Source organism: Pristiophorus japonicus, chromosome 5, assembly GCF_044704955.1.
Source record: "Pristiophorus japonicus isolate sPriJap1 chromosome 5, sPriJap1.hap1, whole genome shotgun sequence".
NCBI classification, from domain to species: domain Eukaryota; kingdom Metazoa; phylum Chordata; class Chondrichthyes; family Pristiophoridae; genus Pristiophorus; species Pristiophorus japonicus.
The window spans coordinates 159,754,510-159,765,105 of record NC_091981.1 but is presented as its reverse complement, the minus strand read 5'-3'; positions in this window follow the sequence as shown (position 1 = coordinate 159,765,105).

Sequence of the window (10,596 nt, the reverse complement as noted above, 5' to 3'; positions counted from 1 at the left end):
AGGGAGGAGAGCATGCCGGGGGATCTCAGAGACACAGTAATCATGACCATCTTTAAAAAAGGGGACAAGTCTGACTGCGGCAACTACAGAGGGATTTCCCTGCTATCAGCCACTGGGAAAGTCGTCGCGGGAGTCCTCCTCAACCGCCTTCTCCCCGTGGCCGAGGAGCTCCTCCCGGAATCACAGTGTGGATTTCATCCCTTACGGGACACAACGGATATGATTTTTGCAGCGCAACAGCTACAGGAAAAATTCAGAGAACAGCGCCAGCCCTTATACATGGCCTTCTTTGACCTTACAACCGCGAGGGTCTATGGAGCGTCCTCCTCCGTTTCGGATGCCCCCAAAAGTTCGTCACCATCCTCCGCCTGCTCCACGACGACATGCAGGCCGTGATCCTTACCAACGGATCCATCACAGACCCAATCCACGTCCGGACTGGGGTCAAACAGGGCTGTGTCATTGCCCCAACCCTCTTCTCAATCTTTCTGGCCATCATGCCCCACCTCACAGTCAACAAGCTCCCCGCTGGAGTGGAACTAAACTACAGAACCAGTGGGAACCTGTTCAACCTGCGTCGTCTCCAGGCCAGATCCAAGACCACCCCAACCTCTGTCATCGAGCTACAGTACGTGGACGACGCCTGCATCTGCGCACATAGAGGCTGCACTACAGGACACTATCGACGCATTTACTGAGGCGTACGAAAGCATGGGCCTTGTGCGAAACATCCGTAAGACAAAGGTCCTCCACCGGCCTGTCCTCACCGCGCAGCACTGCCCCCCAGTCATCAAGATCCACGGCGCGGCCCTGGACACCGTGGACCACTTCCCATATCTCAGGAGCCTCCTATCAACAAGAGCAGGCATCGAAGACAAGATCCAACACCACCTCCAGTACGCCAGTGCATCCTTCGGCTGCCTGAAGAAAAGAGTGTTTGAAGACCAGGCCCTCCAAACTGCCACCAAGCTCAGGGTCTACAGGGCTGTAGTAATACCTGTCCTTCTGTATGGCTCAGAGACATGGACCATGTACAGTAGACATCTCAAGTTGCTGGAGAAATATCACCAACGATGTCTCCGCAAGATCCTGCAAATCTCCTGGGAGGACAGGCGCACCAACATCAGAGTCCTCACTCAGACTAACATCCCCAGAATTGAAGCACTGACCACACTCGATCAGCTCCGCTGGGCAGGCCACATAGTCTGCATGCCAGACACGAGACTCCCAAAGCAAGTGCTCTACTCGGAGCAGCTTTACGGCAAACGAGCCAAAGGTGGGCAGCGGAAATGCTACAAGGACACCCTGAAAGCCTCCTTGATAAAGTGCAACATCCCCACTGACACCTGGGAGTCCCTGGCCCAAGACCGCCCTAAGTGGAGGAAGTGCATCCGAAAGGGCGCTGAGCACCTCGAGTCTCAATGCCGAGAGCATGCAGAAATCAAGCGCAGACAGCGGAAAGAGCGTGTGGCGAACCAGTCCCATCCACCCCTTCCCTCAACAACTATCTGTCCCACCTGTGACAGAGTCTGTGGCTCTTATATTGGACTGTTCAGCCACCAAAGAACTCACTTCAGGAGTGGTAGCAAGTCTACCTCGATTGCCTATGATGATGATGAAAAACAGCATGTACATACATGACAATACCCTCCTCTGAGATCTTATCACAGTCTTTCACAGGTTAAGACGGTCCGATGCTTTACACTCCCGGGTTGACCGTCTCAGTTCGATTCCGGCCTTGGATGAATGTGTGGCGTCTGATGTGACTGGTGGCTGGATGGCTCACTTGTTGCAGGTGCCAGTGGCATGTCAGAAATTGCGAGTCCATTTTTATTGAACAAATCCGTGATGGAAATTCCGGGTTCACTGATGACCCTTGAGTCCACTGAAGGCTGCTGGTAGGTTGGTTGGTCATCGACGGTTTCTTCGTCCTACTGCTCTGGCTCGTCTGTGTGCCTCAGATTTGTTTGATCCATATGTTTCCTGCAAGTTTTCCCATTCTTGAGCTTAATAACAAATACTCTGTTGCCCTCTTTGGCCATGACCGTACCAGCGAACCATTTGGGACCCTGACCATAATTCAACACATATACAGGATCATTAGCAGAAATCTCACGTGACACAGTTGAACGATCGTGGTACCCTTCTTGAGTCTGTCTTCTGTATTCAACATGATTACTTAAACCCGGGTGTACAAGAGATAACTGGGTCTTAAGACCTTTTTTCATCATGAGTTCAGCAGGCGAGACCCCTGTGAGTATGTGGGGTCTTGTCCTGTAACTCAGCAGTATGCAAAACAAGCAGGCCTGCAGTGACTCTTGGGTTACTCTCCTCATGCTTTGCTTGATAATTTTACTGCACATTCCGCTTGCCCGTTGGACGCAGACTTGAATGGTGCTGACCTTATATGTTTTATGCCGTTAAGTTTTACAAACTCCTGAAACTCCTGACTGGTGAAGCACGACATATTGTCGCTCACCCCTATGTCAGGCAGACTATGTGTCGCGAACATGACATTGAGATTTTCTATGGTTGCCGTGGACGTACTGGATGACATGATTATGCATTCTATCCACTTCGAATAAGCATCCACCACCACTAAAAATAACTTGCCCAGGAAGGGTCCTGCAAAATCTACATGGATCCTGGACCAAGGTTTGGATGGCCATGACCACAGACTCAGCAGCGATTCCGCTGGTGCGTTGCTGAGTTGCATGCAGGTGTTGCACTGATGCACGCATGCTTCCAGCTCAGATTCAATTCCTGGCCACCAAACATGGGACCTGGCGATGGCCTTCATCATCACTATATCAGGATGTGTGCTGTGTAACTCACGCACAAAATTCTCTCTCCCTTTATTCGGCATTACAACTCGATTGCCCTACAATATACAATCTACTTGAATAGACAGTTCGTCCTTGCGACGAATGTACGGTTTGGCCTCCTCGCACATTTGCTTAGGTATGGCAGACCAATCCCCTTTGAGGATGCAACCCTTTACCACCGATAATATCGGGTCCTGGCTGGTCTAGGGCTTAACTTGTTGAACCATGACAGGGGCACATTCACTCTCAAAAGCATCCATGATTAACATTAAATCTGCCGGTTGTGGTTTTTCCACCTCCAGTGTGGGCAACGGCAACCAGCTCAAAGCATTGGCACAATTCTCTGTGCCAGGGCATTATCATAGGCAGATAATGTGAGCGCCCACCTTTGGATGCGGGATGAAGCGTTGGTATTGATACCTTTGCTTTCGGACAACAACGAAATGATCAGCTTGTGATCAGTCTCTAATTCAAACCTCAGACCGACCAGGTATTGATGCATCTTTTTAACACCATACACACATGTTAAAGGTTCTTTTTCTACCATACTATAGGCTCTTTCTGCTTTAAACAAACTTTTGGATGCATACGGGACAGGCTGAAATTTCCCCGACTCATTGGCTTGTTGTAATACGCAACCAATTCCATATGACGATGTGTCACAGGCCAAAACTAAACCTTTACATGGGTCATAATTTACCAGCAGCTTGTTTGAGGAAAGCAGATTGGTGGCTTTCTCGAAAGCTCTGTCTTGCAATGTACCCCACACCCAATTGTTGCCTTTTCTCAATAGCATGTGCAGCGGTTCAAGTAAGGTGCTCAATTTAGGTAGGAAGTTACCAAAGTCGTTGAGTAGACCCAGGAACGAACACAGCTCTGTCACGTTCTGCAACTTGGGTGCCTTTTTAATGGCTTTGGTTTTCACGTCAGTAGGTCTGATGCCATCAGCGGCGATTTTCCTCCCGAGGAATTCGACCTCCAGTGCCATGAAAACGCACTTCGAGCAGTAGTGGGGAAAATGTTGGAATCAATTATTAAAGATGTAACAGCAGCGCATTTGGAAAGCAGTAACAGGATCGGCCCAAGACAGCATGGATTTATGAAAGGGAAATCATGCTTGACAAATCTTCTAGAATTTTTTGAGGATGTAACTAGTAGAGGGGACAAGGGAGAACCAGTGGATGTGGTGTATTTGGACTTTCAAAAGGCTTTTGACAAGGTCCCCACAAGAGATTAGTGTGCAAAATTAAAGCACATGGTATTGGGGGTAATGTATTGACGTGGATAGAGAACTGGTTGGCAGACAGGAAGCAGAGAGTCGGGATAAACGGGTCCTTTTCAGAATGGCAGGCAGTGATTAGTGGGGTACCGCAAGGTTCAGTGCTCGGCCCCCAGCTATTTACAATATACATCAATGATTTGGACGAAGGAATTGAATGTAATATCTCCAAGTTTGCAGATGACACTAAGCTGGGTGGCAGTGTAAGCTGTGAGGAGGATGCTAAGAGGCTGCAGGGTGACTTGAACAGGTTAGGTGAGTAGGCAAATGCATGGTAGATGCAGTATAATGTAGATAAATGTGAGGTTATCCACTTTGGTGACAAAAACAGGGAGGCAGAATATTATCTGAATGGTGACAGATTCGGAAAAGCGGAGGTGCAAAGAGACCTGGGTGTCATGGAACATCAGTCATTGAAAGTTAATATGCAGGTACTGCAGGCGGTGAAGAAGGCAAATGGCATGTTGGCCTTCATCGCGAGAGGATTTGAGTATTGGAGCAGGGAGTACTTACTGCAGTTCTCCAGGACCTTGGTGAGGCAACACCTTGAATATTGTGTACAGTTTTAGTCTCCTAGTCTGAGGAAGGACGTTCTTGCTATTGAGGGAGTGCAGCGAAGGTTCACCAGACTGATTCCCGGGATGGCAGGACTGACATATGAAGAAAGAGTGGATCGACTAGACTTATATTCACTGGAATTTAGAAGAATGAGAGGGGATCTCATAGAAACATATAACATTCTGATGAGATTGGACAGGTTAGATGCAGGAAGAATGCTCTTGATGTTGGGGAAGCCCAGAACCAGGGGTCACAGTCTAAGGATAAGGGGTAAGCCATTTAGGACCGAGATGAGGAGAAACTTCTTCAATCAGAGAATGGTGAACCTGTGGAATTTTCTCCCACAGAAAGTTGTTGAGGCCAGTTCGTTAGATATATTCAAAAGGGAGTTAGATGTGGCCCTTACGGCTAAAGGGATCAAGGGGTATGGAGAGAAAGCAGGAATGGGGTACTGAAGTTGCATGATCAGCCATGATCATATTGAATGATGGTGCAGGCTCGAAGTGCTGAATGTCCTACTCCTGCACCTATTTTCTATGTTTCTATGTTTTTATGTTTAAGTCTGAGTCCCACTCTGTCCAAACGCAGTAGAACCTCTTCCAGTTTGTTCAGATGTTCCTTGGAGTCACGACCGGTGATCTGGATGTCATCTTGGAATTCAACGGTTCTGGGAATGGACTTCAGTAGACTTTCCATATTCCTCTGGAATATTGCTGCAGTTGTGCGAATTCCAAATGTGCACCTGTGGTAAATAAACAGTCATTTATGCATGTTAATGCATGTAAGTCTCTCCGACATCTCGACCAACGCCTGCGTCATATAGGTCGACGTCAAGTCCAGTTTTGTGAACAATTTCCCTCCGACTAGCATTGCAAACAAGCCATCAGCCTTCAGTAACGGTTATTGATCTTGTTTCAAAACCCTGTTGGTCGTAGCCTTGTAGTCTCCACAGATTCTGACTGTACCATCACTTTTCAGCACAGGAACAATGGGGCTGGCCCATACATTAAACTCGACCGGTGATATGATCCCTTCACGCTGGAGTCTGTCCAGTTTAATTTTGACCTTCTCCCTCATATACGGCACTGCCGAGCTTTATGATGGATGGGTCTTGCATCTGAGTCCACGTGGATCTGCAACTTGACTTCCGTGAAATTGCCGATATCCGGCTCAAACAGCGAGGGGAACTTGTTCAATACTTGGGCACATGTATCTTCCTCCGACAACAGCGTCTTTAAATCATACCAGTCGCATCTGATCTTCTCCAACCAGCTCCTGCCAAGCAGCATTAGGCCAGTGCCTGGAACAATCCATAGTGGTAACTCGTGAACCGCATCGTTATACGACACATTAATTTGTGCACTGCCAATTACCTTTATCAGTTCTTTGGTGTACGTGCGCAGCTTGGCGTTAACAGGGCTCAGCCTGGGCCTCGTAGTCTTAGTATCCCACAGCTTATTAAATGCCCTCTTGTTCATGATCGATTGACTCGCCCCTGTGTCCAGTTCCATCGATACCGGTATCGTGTTAAACTTCACATTAATCAAAATTGGTTTACTCTTGGTTATGAATGAGTACAGTCCATACATTTCCTCCTCTGGCATCTCAGATTGCGTATTCAGATCCATGCTAGTCTGACTCTCATCCTCCATGTGGTGTGTCGCAGCTCGCTTGCTCATCTGCGGACACTTGCGCTGGAGATGCCGCACTCTCAGACAGCCTTTGCAACTATATTGCTTAAATCGGCACTGCTATGATGCTGATGATTTCCCCCACAACGCCAACATGGAGAAGTCGGATACGTTCCCACTGGCGGACTTTGGGCAGCCACAGGTTTCGCGAATGAAACCGGATAGGCCCTGGCATGTGCCGCTCTGCCAAACGCTGAATCAATCGCATTTACAGTACGTGTCGAGGTTCGGTTCTTCACCGATATTTGCTTTAAACTCCTGTCCGTCCTCATACATGATTGAGCGATCTGGGTGGCCCTTTTTAAATTCAACTCCTTCACCGCCAGAAGTTTGCGCAGGATCACCTCGTGGTTGATACCGGTAACGAAGAAGTCCCACAGCTTGTCTGCCAACACCGTCCCGAGCTTGCGCGGTCCCGCTAGACGTCTCAGATCGGCAACAAATTCCGCCATGCTCTGGCCCTCCGATCGAACGTGTGTAGAAAACCTATACCTCGAGATGATGATGCTGTCGTCTGGCTTGAGGTGCTCCCATACCAATGTACATAACTCCTCGTACATTTTCTCTGTTGGATCACTAGGCATGAGTAGATTCTTTATCAGACCGTAGATCTTTGAACTGCACACAGTGAGGAACACGGCCTGGCACTGATCTGCATCATCAACCCCTTTCATTTTGTTGGCCACGAAGTACTGGTTCAAATGGCTCACAAAGTCTACCCAATCTTCTCCCTCCATGAAGCGCTCTAAAAATCCAATCGTGCTCATTTTACAGTCAAAGGTTCTTGTACTCTCGTCGCCAAATGTTATGTATGCAATAAAGATTCAAACTGAGTACTGTTTAACTAAGCAAGATACAACCTTGCTCTGCTTTATTTTGGCCCAAAGTGCCTGACTCACAAAATGGCTGGCCTTTTATACCAGAGCAGCACCATGTGCGTGCTGCTCATTGGCCTCCAACAATGACACCATCTGGTGGCTACAAACAGCATGTACATACATGACACAATCAGGTGCAGTATTCTCAATTAATAACAATGAGAACTCCGTATCTACAAGTTCTCATTGCTATTAATTGAGAAAAAAAACAAACACAAACACCAAATAAAAAACAAAAAACACACCTCACCTAATTAAAATTAATTGAAATTAAAGTTAATAAATAGCTCAAAGAAATTTTGTGTTTCCGAGTATTTGAAAAGTTTTCTTTAATTATGGTTTAAAATAAGTTTAACGTAGTGAGCAAGGTTTTTAAAAATAAAATGTGCTTTTAAATTTTATTTTTATGATTTAAATGTGTTTTAAAGCTCTTATGCCTGTAAAAGTAGGCTATGCGCCTGCTTTTATCAGGCGCAAGAGTTTTGAGGACATTTGCTGGGTAAGATATGGGTAAATACAGCAAATGTCCTCGCTCCCGATATGTGGATGATCTGTCAAGATGGAGCTTAACAGATCGGAAAAGCCGGTTTTCAGCGCATGCACGTTGTGCGCTGAAAATCGGCTTTCGCGATGCCTTCCCGGGTCTGTACACACTCCGTACGGACCCAGGAAGGCCGGAATTTCTGGGCCATTAACTTGCAATAGTTTCCAAAAAGAGAGCAGTTTTGCTTACTGTCTGTGGACCTGTAATATAGATATTGATTGAGAATCTGATTGTACCTGCCCAGCCTAAAGATTAAACATATGAGGATTTGGTCCAAGTGGTCAAAAAAATATCTGAGCCCAAAGCAGCTTGTTATTGTGGAACAGTTCACGTTTAATCAGCGAGGCAATGAGATGATGAAAATATTTCTCAGGTTACGGCGGAACTGAGGAAACTCCAAAACAAGTGACATCAGCGGGTTTCTCGATGGGGCAATGAGAAACGGCTTTGGCTGCAGTTTGAAGGAAACATCCTTACAGAGGAAACTGATTCCCTTCTGCTAATGCTCTCGCAATAGCACTTGGGCTGGAGACTGATTCCAGGCATGCCAGTTAGTTACAGGCCGCAGGGTCCAACAGCTCCAGAGTGAACAGAGTTGCTCAACGGTGTTGGAGGTAAAAGTAATCATCATCCAGACTGATGTTTTTTTAAGAAACTAATATATTATAATTGGATGATAAGAGGCCATTTAGCTATGTGTTGCCAGAACCCAGTAGGTGCCGCTAGATTGTAGGCAAAGAGAAGAAAAGAAGGCCCCAAATTATATAATAGCGCTGTGAAAAATCAACTAGAAGATAAGACAAAAATCCAGTGTCCATTAGGGCAATGCCTAAATGTTATAAGCCCAGAGCTCTAATGGAAAGAACATAAGTTGAATTAGATTGCATGGAGCATGAGAAAATCCACCACAGCAACTGGGTAAAACCAAGCATGTCTGGTAAAACCTGAACAGAATGTTGCAGGGACCGTTTCTGAAAGTGAAAGGACTGAGATAAGCACCCAGGAACTACTCGGGATAAGGTAGTGCAGTTGTTATGTTACTGGACTAGTAATCTGGAGGCCTGGACTAATGATCCAGAGAACGCGAGTTCAAATCACACCATATAAAAATAAATCTGGAAATAAAATGAAGCTGTTGAATTGTTAGGAAAGGAATCCAGCTGTCCTTATCTGGTCTGGTCTCTATGTGCCTCCAGTCCCACACCAATAGGGTTGACTCTTCACTGACTTCTGATGCAGCCTAGAAAGCCACTCCATTGTATCAAACCACTATACCACCTTTTCAGGGCAACTAGGAATGGGTAATAACTGCGGGCCTTGCCAGTGGTGCTCACATCCTGAGAATGAAAAATAATTTTAAAAAGCCCTGATGTCACTGTACGAGGCTGCAAAGAAGAGCCGTGGAAGTTGCTAAATCCAGAGATCAAGAAGCGATATTGTCATGTATGTACATGGTGTTTGTTGCCACCAGATGGTGTCATTGTTGGAGGCCACTGAGCAGCACGCACATAGTGCTGCTCTGGGATAAAAGGCCAGGCACTTTGGGCCAAAATAAAGCAGAGCAAGGTTGTACCTTGCTTAGTTAAACAGTACTCAGTTTGAACCTTTATTGCATACATAACATTTTGACGACGAGAATACAAGAACCTTTGTTTGCAAAATGAGTACAGTTGGACTTTTAGAGCGATTCGTGGAGGGAGAAGATTGTGCAGATTTCGTGAGCCGTTTGAACCAGTACTTCGTGGCCAACAAAATGAAGGGGGTCGACGATGCAGATCGGTGCCAGGTTCCTCACTGTGTGCGGTTCAAAGATCTACGGTCTGATAAAGAATCTACTCATGCCGAGTGATCCAACAGAGAAAACGTATGTTGAGTTATGTACATTGGTACGGAGCACCTCAAGCCAGACGACAGCATCATCATCTCGAGGTACAGGTTTCATACACACGTTCGAACGGAGGGCCAGAGCACAACGGAATTTGTTGCTGACCTGAGATGTCCAGCGGGACCGTGCAAGTTCGGGACGGTGTTTGCAGACATGCTGCGGGACTTCTTCGTTACCGGTATCAACCACGAGGTGATCCTGCGCAAACTTCTGGCGGTGGAGGAGTTGAATTTAAAAAAGGGCCATCCAGATCGCTCAATCATGTATGAGGACGGACAGGAGTTTAAAGCAAATATCGGTGAAGAACCGAACCTCGACACGTACTGTAAATGCGATTGATTCGGCGTTCAGCAGAGCGGCACATGGCAGGTCCTATCTGGCTGCGTTCGCGAAACCTGTGGCTGCCCAAAGTCCGCCAGCGGGAATTTATCCGACTTCTCCATGTTGGCGTTATGGGGGAAATCATCAGCATCAGCAGTGCCAATTTAAGCAATATAGTTGCAAAGGCTGTCTGAGAGTGGGGCATCTCCAGCGCAAGTGTCCGCAGGTGAGCAAGCGAGCTGCGACACACCACATGGATCCGGATATGCAATCCGAGATGCCAGAGGAGGAAGTGTATGGACTGTACTCTTTCATAACCAAGAGTAAACCAATTTTGATTAACGTGAAGTTTAACACGAGACCGGTATCGATGGAACTGGACACAGGGGCGAGTCAATCGATCATGAACGAGAGTGCATTTAATAAGCTGTGGGATACTAAGACTGTGAGGCCTCGGCTGAGCCCTGTTAACGCCAAGCTGCGCACGCACACCAAAGAACTGATAAAAATGATTGGCAGTGCACAAATTAATGTGTCGTATAACGCTGCAGTTCACGAGTTACCGCTGTGGATTGGTCCAGGCAATGGCCCAACACTGCTCGGCAGGAGCTGTTT